This window comes from Aethalodelphis obliquidens, unplaced genomic scaffold (assembly GCF_003676395.1).
Source record: "Aethalodelphis obliquidens isolate GAN/ISIS:26980383/991018 unplaced genomic scaffold, ASM367639v1 scaffold19, whole genome shotgun sequence".
Classification (NCBI taxonomy): Eukaryota; Metazoa; Chordata; class Mammalia; order Artiodactyla; family Delphinidae; genus Aethalodelphis; species Aethalodelphis obliquidens.
This window is the reverse complement of record NW_020837963.1, coordinates 17589216-17603718: the sequence shown is the minus strand read 5'-3', so window position 1 is coordinate 17603718 and position 14503 is coordinate 17589216. Positions and strand designations below refer to the sequence as shown.

Genomic DNA, 14503 nt, shown 5'->3' with positions numbered 1-14503 from the left:
GAGCAACGTGTTTCCCTGGGGACTCGTTTTTCTAACTTCTGTCAGCCTCGATGACGGCCCCCATGAGTTCACTGCCAGTGAGTGACATCATCGCCACCTCAGTTAGACAGCTCATTTTGGAGAGACATTCCCTCAACTTGACCCGCTCAGACATACTGGGGGTGTGTGCACGTGTGTGTGTGTGTGTGTGTGTGTGTGTGTGTGTGTGAGAGAGAGAGAGAGAGAGAGAGAGAGAGAATATTTCTATAAGCCACCACATGCTTTTAATTTATTGCATTTTCAAGTGTCTAGGCATTTACTCAGGGTTAAAAGAAAGTAAGTTTTAATGCCCAAGATATAATAAGCAATCCGTTTCCAACCACATCACTTTCTAAGTTAAATAAATGAAAAAGAAGAAGAAGAAATAAACTTTTAGAATCGTGGGACAAATGGTCCATAAACGTAGCTTAAGTTCTTTCCACTCTGAATTGTCCTACCACGATGCTTCTCTTGACTCAGTTCCAACACCTGCCATCGCTGAGGGTGCAGACTTCTGCCCCTATTTCTTCCCAGGCTGACCTCTCTGTCCTGACTAGCTCTAGTGCTCCCCAAGACCCATGTCACCTGACCCACCACCACCCTACCACACAGGGCCACTTCAGAATCCCTACGCTTTGGTGAACAGAGGAGGGGAGGGGGAGATTTGCGAGATGTCGTTGCATGTGGCTCCCACGCTCACGTGCATCTGTCATGTACACTCTCTGGCCCTCCCACCAGCCCCAGCACGGCCTGAACTAGAGAACAAAGCGGTTGAAAGGAGTAAGGCAGAAAGGATGTGAAAATAGAAATCATAGAGCAGACCCAGGTCCCTTAGGCCCTACCCCTACTCCAGTAAAATGAAGACCCTCTCATTTGGGGAGGAAGAAGGAGGGGATCAGGAAAGGAAGCAAGCAGGTAACGTTCAGCCTGGGAACCCCACAAGCTCTCTAGCCCGCGGCAGGTCGTTTGGAGGTAGAGGGAGATAAAGCCTCCCTCGAAGTTTCAGAATCCAGGGCCAGGTAGGGCCGGGGCCTCAAACCCTGGAGGAGGCCCAGGGATACAGCAAGCCCCACAAAGCGGTTCTCGCTGGGGTTACCAGCTTGTGGCAACCCTGCAGGGGAAACGGCAGTCCGACAGTGCGTGCAGGCAGAGGAGGGCATCTGAAGCGCCGTGGTCACCCTCTTCCGGGGACCTTACACACCTGCGATACAAAGCCATCTCAGCCTAATATCTATCCTGGGGAACGGAAGAGTGCCCAGGATACTCCCTGCCTGTGCCTGAGTTTGTTCTGAGTGTGACAAAGTTTTAAATCAGTAATGTCCCCTCCAGATTACTGAATGTAGCTTAATTGACTTATAAGAAGCCAGAGTATTTTCTTTTCTCTATATTTAGAGCTAAATTCAGTTGTCAAAATAGTTACAATTTTAATGTCTGATTTTTGAAAATTCATCGCATCACATGCATAATTTCTCCTGTATCTTCAAACATTTCCTTGTATGCCTGTTCTAGCTCCATACATTAAATTCCTTGGAATTTGCCTTTTACCCACTGACACCACATCCCTTATAATCTTCTCTAGCGGAAGGTGGATTTCCCCTGTTCTCCCTCGTGAGAAGAGGAAAATGGAAAGAAACGGTGGGCGGGGCCGAAGTTTCACCACAAACCGTGCAAAACTTGGGTAACACTGACAAAACCGAAAAATAAATATAAAGAGGAAAAGCATTCATTGAAACCTTCCTTTGAAAGCTGTATAGTAGCCATTCTATGGAGATATATTGTTAAGTAATTGCCTACTGTTGAATAAGTTGTTTCCATTTTTCCCTAACAACGTCCGTCAGGCGTGTTGAACAGCTTCACCCAGGGATCTCGGTGCATCTCTGACCACCTCCACTTGCTCTGCCACTGGAACCCATGGCGCCTTCTAATCGGACCCACCAAAAATGCCCTTGAGCACAAAAACTTTCATAATCAATAGTAAATTTAATTAGTTTAATTATATACTTATTTTAATTAATTAAATTATATACATTAATTCATCAGTTTCATTTTATGTACGCATCTTACTTTTCGCTAGCCCACCCAGCCTCAGACCCCACAAGAAGGGGGAAGGAAAGCCAGCCAAGAGTGTGACGGCGGGCAGTCTCAAGGCTACTCCTGCAGGTCGTGGGTAGAGTTCTACCACTGAGAGCTGCAGCCATCCTGAGAGCCCACAGAGACGTGCCAGATGGAAAGACAAAGAGCCGTAACAACTGTCCAGCAGGAACTTAATACCCAGAGCCGGCTTGTGCTCACATTCCCCTGCTACCATTCCCACAGGTGTAAACCCTGGTCTGGAAGTTCTGAATGTTTGAAAGCTCCGGATACATGATGTCAAACCACTATGCAGAGCCCTTTGTACCAAGTATCACCAACAACGATACAAAGAAAACATGAACCTTTAAGCTCTTGACAGCCAGTTTATTCATCTTTGACGTTCCTTTTCTAAACAGGTTTTGGACAGCTTGTGAGATGTCACCCTGAGCTATGAATTGTAAATTATGAAACAGCAAGTATCTTATCTCTTGAGTTCCTGTCCTTGCTATTGGAGTTTCCCTGGTCCCATGCGGTCTAATTAACAACCACTAGCCCCGTAGGGCTATGGAGCACCTGAAATGTGGCTAGTGCAAACTGGGATGTGCTACAGGTGGAAAGTACAGCCCAGATTTCAAAGAATTAAGTGCAACAAAAGAATGCAAGATAGCTCATTAATTTTTTATATGGATTACAAGCTGAAGTGATAACATTTTGGGTATATTGGGTTAAATAAAAATACATAATTAAAATGAATTTTTTAAAAATTTATTTATTTATTTATTTAATTTTGGCTGTGTTGGGTCTTCATTTCTGTGCGAGGGCTTTTTCTCTAGTTGTGGCAAGCAGGGGCCACTCTTCATCGCGGCGCGCAGGTCTCTCTTGTTGTGGAGCACAGGCTCCAGACGCGCAGGCTCAGTAGTTGTGGCTCACGGGCCCAGTTGCTCCGCGACATGTGGAATCTTCCCAGACCAGGGCTCGAACCCGTGTCCCCTGCATTGGCAGGCAGATTCTCAACCACTGCGCCACCAGGGAAGCCCTACTTCTTTTTTTAATGTGGTCACTAAGCAATTTAAAAATGAATACATGGCTCACACTTGTGTCTTTTGCAATATTTTCTACTGAAGAGCGTTATTCTATAGGGATGCATTTTTCATTTTCATTTTTCAGAGAGCTGTAGGCCAAGATTTCCTTCACAGCTGGCTTCCTAATCAGTGCCTTTTCTTATTCCTGCCCTGAGGCTACTACCTCAGACAATTTTCGAGGGGGTTACAACAAAAGGTAAACTGCTTACTTTTGAATTCCTGTGTTACAGCCGCGTGGGTAGAGAGCTGTAGTTTCTGTGAGTAGCCAGTAGAGGGACCTCTTACCACACTTAGGACTGAAAAACTGGGAAATCTGTTTGGAGCATCAATTATTTTAACAGATTGTTAATTGATTAACAGATAAATTGGTTGAACTAAGAAAATTAATTAATTCATATTGAGTGGAAGAATTTCTTTGAAATTTGCAGATGAACCTGCCATTGGGGAACTGATTCCGTAAACTCTTAGAATTACGATTTTTAAAATGATTTGCATTTCCCTTTCAGACCTCTGGATACTGAAGAGTAAAATTCTGAAATTTCCTGATGTAACTCCTTTATTTATAAAGGGGTGACCTGGTGGTCAATATTTAATGTCCTGCCACAGTTAATGTGCTTAATGGCAGTTATTCTTCTGAAGCTAATTGTCCCCGGATTCTGCTGCCCCTTGGAACCTTCTGGTAATGTTTGGGTAATAAATTAATTTGATATTGCTATTACTCAGAGTTCTTGCTTGCAAACAGGAAAAACTGACTTTGTCTAGTTTAAACAAAGGAGAGGGAATTAGGTGAAAAGATATAAGGACGATGACAGAACTGAAGCGAAGCCCAGAGAATTCAGCTCAGGAATTAAGCAGGAACCACAGGAGGCCAGAAACGCCCCGCCACCCCCACCCCCAATCCCCAACCCCCCCCACCCCACCCCACCCCCGTCACCCACCCGGGTGCCATAGCTACACACAGGGCCATTCACTCCACAGCTGGCTGTCTATGGAGTCCGACCTCGCTGCTTTGGGCCACCTGCTTAGGATCCCAAACTCAAACAAGAAAGCCCAAGCTGAGTTTGTAAGTTCACATGCTCTGTCCACCAGGGAGACTGTGCCCCTACCCGCCAGCCACCTCCACGTGGAGGAGCATGGCCCTGCCCCCCTCTTCGGCTTGGACAACCTGCAGGCTGTTGGTTAAATTTTGTCCTCCCAAAATAGATGTGTTCAAGTCCTAACCTTCAGTACCCATGAAGGTGACCTTATTTGGAAATAGGGGCTTTACAAATGTAATCAGATTAAGATGAGGTACACAGGGAAAAAAAAAGTTGTAACTATGTGTGGTGATAAATGTTAACCATACTTATTGTGATGATCATTTCACAATATACACAAATATTAAATCATCATGTTGTGTGCCAGAAACTAGTATAATGTTATATGTCAATAAATCTCAATTTTTTAAAAAATTAAGATGAAGTCTTACTGGATTAGGATGGCCCCTAAATCCAAGATGGCTGGTCTTTATAAGAAAAGCAAAATTGGGGCACAGAGGTTCAGACATGAAGAGAACACGATGTGGGACTTCCCTGGTGGCGCAGTGGTTAAGAATCCACCTGCCAATGCAGGGGACGTCGGTTCGATCCCTGGTCCGGGAAGATCCCACATGCCGCGGAGCAACTAAGCCCATGAGCCACAACTACTGAGCCCGCGTGCCACAGCTACTGAAGCCCACGCACCTGGAGCCCGTGCTCCGCGACAAGAGAAGCCACCGCAATGAGGAGCCCGCGCACCACAAAGAAGAGCAGCCCCTTCTCGCCACAACTAGAGAAAGCCCGCGTGCAGCAATGAAGACTCAATGCAGCCAAAAATAAGTAAATAAATAAATATAAAATAAAAATAAAAAAAGAGAACACGATGTGACAGCAGAGTCAGAGACTGGAGTGATTCGTCTACCAACCAAGGAACGCCAAGGGTTACAGGCAACCACCAGAGACTAAGAGAGACAAGAAAGCACCCTCCCCTGGAGCCTTCAGAGGCAGCAGGCCTCTGCCAACACTTCGACTGGGGACTTCCAGCCTCCAAAATGACGAGAGAATGCATTTCTTCTGCTTGAAGCCACCAAGTCTGGGCTACTTGGTTACAGCAGCACCAGGACACTGAAACACCGGGAGCCCCTTAACGAGAACGAGTAGCTTGGGAGCTGCATCGCCAGAAGCCCCAGACACAACCTCCTGCTTTCTGTGCTCAGACATCTGACAAGGTTTCTTTAAAAGTATTTTGCAACGTCTTCCAATCCATCACAGGAATATTCCAGAAATAACGAACAGCCAGGAAATGTACAGATTTACTACATTTGGATTTATTCACATAAGTAGGAGAATTGATTAGTGAATAAGTTCCTACATAAAATGAATACACTGTAGAGCTAAGTATGCCCCAACCCACCCGTCGCATGTGTATATTTACGTGCAGCAGAGGGAGAGGTGGCAGCTCACAGATACCTAGGCGCTGCTCTCTCCCAGTAACGTGTTCCATCTGAAACGAGCCACTAACCCATGATGTTGGCTGTAACTGTTGAAGAAATTGGACTTTACATGGACGTATCATCCAACCAAGTTCACGTATCCAGTACATGACACCCACTTTTCTCCCCTGTGTTAGGCTAGGAAGAATGTCCACAGCAGAGATGAGCTTATGAACTGATTGCATAATAAGAATCTTCTGTGAAACTACTGTGCACAAACCATGCGGTCGGCACCATCCTGCCCCCACGCCTGGCCCGGCCTCTCCTCTCCCGCTGCAAAGGATCAGCTCAAGAGTTCATGCATCTCAGCAGGCAGCCCGGTCCAGCCCAGAGCAATCTCTTCTCACGCCTGCAGCATCCGCTGCCTGTAACGCTCAGCTCACACTTGTCTCTCGGAACTGTCTACTCCTAATCTCCCCATACTGCAATGGATCATAAACTCTGAGAACAGGGATCGTGCCTTATACAGGGGGTTGCCAGTGAAAGCATCAAAGCAAGTACGAATCAGTGCCTACTTATGAGAACCAACAAGAAGTCCCAGGTTCAAGAACAGAGAACGGCAGATGCTCAAAAGTGGAATAAGTTAATTAATTCAAAGTTGATTCCAGAATCGAGCGTTACTCTGTAAAATGTGAAGCGTTTCTCACTTTGCACCTTACAAGGATCACTGTTGCTCCAAACACGATGAAGGGAAGTGGCGAGCTTGGCAGAAACCTGCCTGCTGTGCTGTGTTTGCCTGCGAGAAAGAGGAAGCATCCAACAGCATCCAGATGTGGCTAAAATGTAGAAGCACAGAGCAGTGGCGAAGCGACATGTCAGGAATGGTGGCAAAAAAATAGAAGCCTGAAAAGAATCATAAAGAAAAATGCCGTGGTGAGAAGATTCCTCCAGTCCACACTGTAGCCCTTTAAGTTAATTTGGGGCCTGCTGGAGCTAACTACCGGTGGAAACCATGGGCATTAAGTGTCAGAATTAACTCTAAGATCTGAGTAAAAGGTATTACAGAGGTAACATCCAATACCTTTGTAAAGTAATGGACTCTTACTGGAGTCCATTAGTAAGTTTTCCTAAAATTTCATATCTGATCACCATCTCCATTACAAAAGATAGTATTATGCTGTCTACCACAAAGCTCCCCTAGAAATTGTAGATTGTTATGAAGTCTATTTTATTTTCCCACAGGAATAATGCTACACTTTGGCATCAAGTGGTTCACGGAGGTGAAGATAAAAAACACCACCACTTATTGAATGTCCACAATGGGCCAGACATTGTAGTTCATTATCTCTTACCTTTGCAGAGACCTTGTAAAGTAGGAATTATTAGTCCAGTTTTAAAGATAAGAAAACTAGGTTTCAGAGCAGTTAAGTGCCTGTCCTTGGGTCTCACCTCAAAATCTCTAATACTTAATGTTATATCACAGTGCCTCAACAACCTGGCATAAAAGCAGAGATACATCTCTAAGCGTCCACAGTAATTTCGAGTAATATAATTATGCTACACTTTGAAGGGTTGGTGCAAAGCAATAAGAGATTTTAGAGATGATCTAGCTCATCCTCGTCACAAACAAGCACACTAAAAACAACAGAAGCTAATAATGACTTTCCTAAGGGAGAGGAAAGTCATTATGCAGAGCTGAGTATAGACCTGGGGTCTTCTGATTAAATCACACCGAGTTTCATCCAAACTCTTCTCTTAACTCTCTAAGAAAGTCCACGAAGCTGTTGAGTGGGAGAGTCAGGATTAGAACCTAGGACGTCAAGACTTCAAGCCCAGAGGGAGCTCTTTCTACCACACGACAATGTGCAGACACTACACAGTAAAATTACAACATCTCTGCGGGCATTTCTCAAACACATTTGCGTCATAATACCCGTTACTTAGACAATCAATGCACAATGCTGGCCTTTTTCATTCGGAAAATTTAGAAGGAGCTTGGAGGGTTAGATGCCTTTCACATAATAGTCAACTCAATTTAGATTTGTTGATTGACATATTGTCCACTTGGATCAATTACATGATACTTTACACTCTGGGGTCTTTGAAGAGAGCCAGCTTCTAAATAAGTTAATGTCTCCATCTCTCTCCAAGGTATATATTTCCCCTGACCTGAATCTACTCCTTAGGGGCTCTTATAATATCCCTTTTCTGGAATTTCTCACTGGCACAATAAAACCACTTTCTTTGGGGGTATTCCTTGCCTTGATAGGGGTATATACTTTCTCTTTTAAGAGGGAACCTGAACTTTTTGCTCCTACAAAGTCCCACCATTTTAAAAACAGGTCCTAAAACAAGAAGAATGAAAGCTGAACTTTCCAGTCTTTTCACATCTTTATTTGTAATTTCCCCTAGCTTGACATCTCTTACTAGAGTGTTTTAACAACCGGTAAATACCTGATCATAACAATATGTGGAAGGTACTTGGCATTAATGCTACGACTTGCTGCTTTCTCCTATAATTTTTATAGACCTAAGTTGTCCAATTGTAAAGTCTATTACAAAATTGCTTTTCAGATTGCTACTAGTTGTCACTCATGTGTTACTGAGTGTCTTTTAAATAACTGTTTGGCCCAGCGCTTTGTTTCACTAGATTGGGTAAGCCTAGGAACCCTCCAAGAGTACCAGGGGTGGAGGATGGAATTTTGCAATAAAAAACACAGCCATTTTGCAACTTCAAAAATGTCATTGGCCAGGAGTTGCCCTTGGGAGTAGTTTGTCTGGCATAGAATAGCTTATTTTCCCAGCATGACCTTAGGATATAATTTGGTAATGAGATCATTTGGCAACCTTGAGCTTTAATACAGTGAAATTAAATAATTGAATTGGCTGTGGTTTTTAACCTATGCTTATTCTTCCAAGGTGGAATTTGGCCAAGATTGTGAATAAACACTTGAGCTTTCAAGACTTCCATTTTGTAATTATAATTTGAATAATGAGAAAGGACAACCCTCCTCAGTGACACAGAGTGTTTTTTTAAATTTTTTTTTTTTTTTTTTTTTTTTTTTTTGCGGTACGCGGGCCTCTCACTGTTGTGGCCTCTCCCGTTGCGGAGCACAGGCTCCGGACGCGCAGGCTCAGCGGCCATGGCTCACGGGCATAGCCGCTCCACGTCACGTGGCATCCTCCCGGACCGGGGCACGAACCCGTGTCCCCGGCATCGGCAGGCAGACTTTCAACCACTGCGCCACCAGGGAAGCCCCACAGAGTGTTTTTTATGAACAAATGTAAATTCTTCCATTGCTTCTAAAGTGCCCTCTCTAGGCACAATTCAGACCCAACCTTTTCTATGATCACAGCAGACATTTCTCACCACTTTTTTTTTTCACTCATAAGGTCTACATTGTATTTAGTATTCATTTTGCCCAGTGAAGACGGCTTTCTGATTGTAACTGCTCTGATTTTCCAACTATATTAGAAGTTTTGCAGAGAAAGGGTCATGTTTGACTTCTCATTTGGATTCATTGAAACATCAGATTCAGGTCTGACTACTTAATAGGAACTCAATCAGTACCAGTTGGTTGAGTGATTGAAAAGTACTATTGGTTCAAACATAGGTACATCACCAATTCTATTGTTTCCTCTTAAAATCCCAGGGTTTACATTTATTTACACATATAAATCAGAATTCCATCCCACATACTTTAATTCCCAAGACCAACACAATTACGAATAGAATGGAAACAGGAGTATTAAATGTCTTATCTAGTTAAAATATTGACCTCAAGTTGCGTTGAAACAACAGCTGCCAATAAGACATTTTTTAGGTTTGGCGATTCTTGGTTTTTCATTTCACCATTGAAATGTATCCTTTTCAAATCTGTTTTTAATTACAGATAAATCACAAGGAAGAAAGTTGCCAGGTTTTTTTTTTTTTTTTTTTTTTTTTTTTTTTTTTTTGGTGTGGCGTCTCTCGTTGTTGAGTACAGGCTCCGGACGCGCAGGCTCAGAGGCCATGGCTCACGGGCCCAGCTGCTCTGCGGCATGTGGGATCCTCCCGGACCGGGGCACGAACCCGTGTCCCCTGCATCGTCAGGCGGACTCCCAACCACTGCGCCACCAGGGAAGCCCCGCTTATTTTGTCTTAGAGTGGTCAGGTTGACCTCTTACTCAGGGGTCCCCAATCCTGCCTCAACACCCCTCTCTACCCAGAGTATTACGCTCATCATTACTCAGAAATTTACCATAGTGCTACTTACTGTTTAGCTAGTAATTAAATCATGACATGTACACAAAACCACAACCAATTTTTTTTTTCTGACACAATGATATCTCTGAAAATGTCTGCAGATGTAAGTCTACACACTTTGAAAAGGAAGATGCAAACAAAGCTTAAGGTCTCAACAGATTTGCTTAAAGTTGATAATAATGAGTTTATAAAGGAGTGAAGAGAGCATTCCACTATTTTCAGAAGAAGAAAAAAAACACTAGTAAACAGACATCATATTTGAGCCTTCTCCTGTAAAACACATAGCTGCTACTCTCATAGTGTATTCGTTTTCTTTCTGCTTAATCTTGTTGTAGAGTTGACTTAATTTAGCAATCAAATGGGACAATGAACAACTAAATTAGGCTGTAATTCTTGGGAAAATCTTGGCTTGGATAGCGATAGGCAAAATTCCTTTGCTAATCTAGACAGTCATTACTTGATGTTGTTAATGTTGTCATTTGGGAAATCGCGCTATCCCATGCTGGGTGTTATTAGAAATGGAACCTAAACTCTCCTAAATCCTTCTCCTAAAACTAGTCCATGAGAAGTACATGGAGGTTGATTTTTGAACTAAAAATGATTCCATCCCCACAATCTCACCCCAGATCTCTGTTGATTTGGTGGTAGCAATCTTGGGAGATTTTCCCTGCTCAAAAGACAACAAGAACAAGTCATTCTGGAGAAGGAGCTCTCAGTGGACAATAAGAGCTTCTATAGCTAAACCAGTTTTGCTGCTAGAATATGTATTGGTCAGCATCTCTCTAAGGAACAAAGAGGTGATTCCTCTTTCTAAACCAAATGCTCTACTCCATACAATTTTGCAAGCCATAGATATTTCATTAAGCCTTTATTTATATGCTTCTGTCTTTAATCACTCCACTTTTTTCTTTTTTTTAGTTGAGATATAGTTGATTTACAGTATTATGTTTCAGATGTACAACATAGTGACTCAAAAATTTTATAGATTATACTCTATTTAAAGTTATTATAAAATATTGACCATATTCCCTGTGCTGTACAATGTATCCTGGTAGTTTATTTATTTTATACATAGTAATTTGTACCTCTTAATCCCCTTCCCCACCTTGCCCCTCCCCCTTCCCTCTTCCCACTAATAACTACTAGTTTGTTCTCTATATCTATGAGTCTGCTTCTGTTTTATTATATTCATTCATTTGTTCTATTTTTTAGATTCCATATATGTGATAAAATACAGTATTTTTCTTTCTCTGTCAGTCACTCCATTTTTCTAATTACCTATTTTAATGAATGTAATACTTATGAAAGTCCTGTAAAACATAAATTAGATAGAGAACCAACAAAAATTTTCGATAGTATTTATAATATGAAATCTTACATATTTCTCTTATGTTAAAATATTAATTTTTCCTATCTCCCTTATAGAGGTGTCTTGTAAAATATTACCGTGGTGGACATACTCTAAGGGACACCCAATGAGTCATACCCTTGTATAATCCCCTCCCCTTGAGTACAGACAGAAACTGTGACTTCCTTCAAACCAACAGAATATGGCAAAGGTGAAGGGATTTTGCAGATGTAATGAAGGTCCTAAGAAGTTGACCTGGAGTTAATCAAAAGGAAGGTTATCCTGGGTGGTTCTGACTTAATCAGGAAAGCCCTTTAAAAGAAGGTCTGACCCTTCCCTAGAGTCAGAGACTTGAAGCAGCCGAGACTCATGTGTGTGTGTGTGTGTGTGTGTGTGTGTGTGTGTGTGTGTTCCTGGATTTGATGAAATGAGCTATCGTGAATTCTGCCAACAACTTCAGGGAGCTTCAAAGTGGTAGATCCTTCCCTAGCTGAGCTTCCAGATGAGAACGCAGCCCAGGTTACATCTTAATTTCAGCCTTGTGAGACCCAAAGCAAACGCCCAGCTAGGACATGCCTGGACTTCTGACCTACAGAAAGTGTGACATAATAAAAATGTGTTGTTTTAAGCTGCTGAGTTTGTGATAATTTGTTACACAGCAATAGAAAACTTACACGATAACATTTAAAATGATTATTTGTGAAGCACTACTAGCATTTCCTTTAAAGTTAGGAAAAAGCCAAGGATGACTACTCTTGACACTTTCAACATTGTATGGGAAAGAGGCAAAGATATGGCTATTTGCAGATGTTGTCATTGTTTACCTAGAAACTCCAAGAGAGTATATTGATAATCTATTAGAAACAACGTGTCTGGCAATTTAACCTACATATAATCCCATGGTTTCCTACTTATAGACCATAACCAGCTAGAAAATATGAGAAGAAAATATACTACTTATGATGACAACAATAGCACAATAAAATACCTTAGAAATAAGCCTAAAAGAAATGTTCAGAAACTATCTGAAGAAAAAAAATGAAACTCTACTAAGAAGCATACAAGAAGACAGAAAAGACATCACATGTTTTTGAAACCTGAAGGAAATTCAATATTTTAAAGATCCCCATCTGCCTTAAACTAATCTATCAATTCAGTTACAAAATCAATAAGCTTTTTAGGTGGACCTTGACAAAATGATACTAAAGTTAACATGGAAAAGTAAATATGAGAAAACCTTAACTATCTAGAAAATTATTGATAGCTAACATTTAGTGGGTGTTAACCATGTTCCAAGCCCAGTTCTGCCATATGCTAGTTTCATTTAATTCCCCCATTAGACAGGTAGTATTCTTTCCACATTTTATAGATGCAAAAATAGCAGCTTAGAGAGATTAAGTAATTGCCTCACACTTGCTGCAGCCAAGATTTGAACCAAGCCTTCTAGCATCAGAGCCTGAGCCCTTGGCTAGTTTTCCATTCTGCTTAGGGTGAACCAGGCAGGCAGCTCCACAAGGTACTGTATTACCAAGCTACTGTCATAAAAACAGTTCTGCTGGCATAAGAATAGGTGGTGAAAAGGACTATTTTTAAAAATCAAGATTTCAGACAAACAAATCCTTGTGAGAAATTGGTATATGATAAAGGTAGCCATTCAAATGAGCAGAGAAAAGAAGAATGTAAATAACATTGGGGGAACTGACCACCCATTTGGAATAAGTAAAAATAAAACAACAAAACCAGACCCTGAGCTTAATTGTTACACCAAAATAAATTCCAGAGAGGTCAAAGATTTAAATGAAGCAATGAAACCTTGAAAGTACGTGAAGAACACACAGGTGTACTGTGGTCTCCAGTAACCTAGTAGTGAGTAAGGTTCTTCTAAACATAGCAAAAAGAAAAAGAATGATAAATGTGACTATATTGAAACTTATATTCTCATACCCAAAACAGGTAATAACTGAAAGAATAAAATGGGAAAATATTTGCAACACATATCACAAAATATAAAATTTCTTAATATACAAAAGACTAATAAATCAGTAAGAGAAAGATTTAAAGATGTGCACTACGGTAGAAAATTGGACAAAGAATTTAAATAGGAGTTCGACGCAAATGTGAAATGCAATTTTTAAAAAATCTCTTGTGGAGAATTTAAAATATACAGAAAAGCAGAGAAATTGGTCCAGTGAACACCCCCTCACACTCTGCACTTATTGACAGCTACAATGGTCAACAGACCATCTCTTGTTTCACTCATAACACACGCACGCACTCTCCCTCCCCGCCCCCGCCAACCTACCCACTGCTACACTGCATTTTTACGAAGCAAGTCATTTCATCTGTAAATAGAGAGTATATCTAAGGCTATAAAATGCTGTTTCCTATTCTATTGGTAAAGATCAATTAATTGGAATTTGAGAGAGGGAGAAAGCTGAAAAAACTATAGCTCCTACTCTGAGAGGGAAAAGGGAGTTTTGAGAAGAGATCAAATATTTTCCACCTTCCTTCAACAAGTAAGACACTATCAGCCAAAATCACTTGAATACTGAATCCAGCACAAGAGCAAAGGAGACGTTCTTGGAGAAAACGTTCAGGAAGGGACTTGGGTTGAGCAGTTTGTACATATGTACATTATCTGTGGTCCAAGGACCCACAGTCTGGGGGATGATGACTTAGCTTGCAAACTTCTAGAGGGCAGGCACCTCACCTTTTCTTCTGAGCTGATGCCTTAGAGGATATTCACCTTAGATAACGCGTGATGAAGAATGGATGCCTCAGTCCACACGCCCATCCTCACGGGGCTGACTGATGTTGATAGGTCGGTTCCCACACCCACCTCTCCAGCCGGGACTCTCTGTAGCTTCATATGAATAAAAGGAACAACAATAAGTGGGAAAGGGCTGGGCCTCCAGGTGACCAGCACATTCAGAAAGGTATGCTGCCTGATATGGAGAACAGGTTTTCTGCCTGAGATCCCCGATGAGTCACTTCCTTCCCATGATCAGCCCAGTCAGTGCTTTGCCTTCCTTACTGCTCTGTCCCAGGGCAGGGAGGGAGCTGGTGACACAACAAGCAGAGACCTGACTCCTGAGTGGACCTGAGCAGGTTGCCCGCTCCTGCTGTGAGGCCTTCAAGGTTATGCATTTCCTTTAAGATGGTCTGAGATGGATTTGGTCCCGGACGGGCTGGGTGTGAGACCCTGTGGAAAGACGAATCCACAGATGCCACCTACCAGCCAAAGCTCGTTCACAAGGAAACTTCATTTTGTTTAACACACCTTGGCT

At 42.1% G+C, this 14503-nt stretch overlaps 1 long non-coding RNA gene across 1 annotated transcript; it reads right to left on the bottom strand.

Moving 5' to 3' along the window:
- Positions 1 to 5495: 5495 nt before the first annotated feature.
- LOC113626820 (uncharacterized) lies at positions 5496 to 14123 on the bottom strand. The gene is made up of 2 exons (XR_003435297.1): positions 13927 to 14123; positions 5496 to 6525 (listed from the first exon to the last, which is right to left on the bottom strand). It is a non-coding gene; the product is annotated as an uncharacterized LOC113626820 (long non-coding RNA).
- Positions 14124 to 14503: the final 380 nt, after the last annotated feature.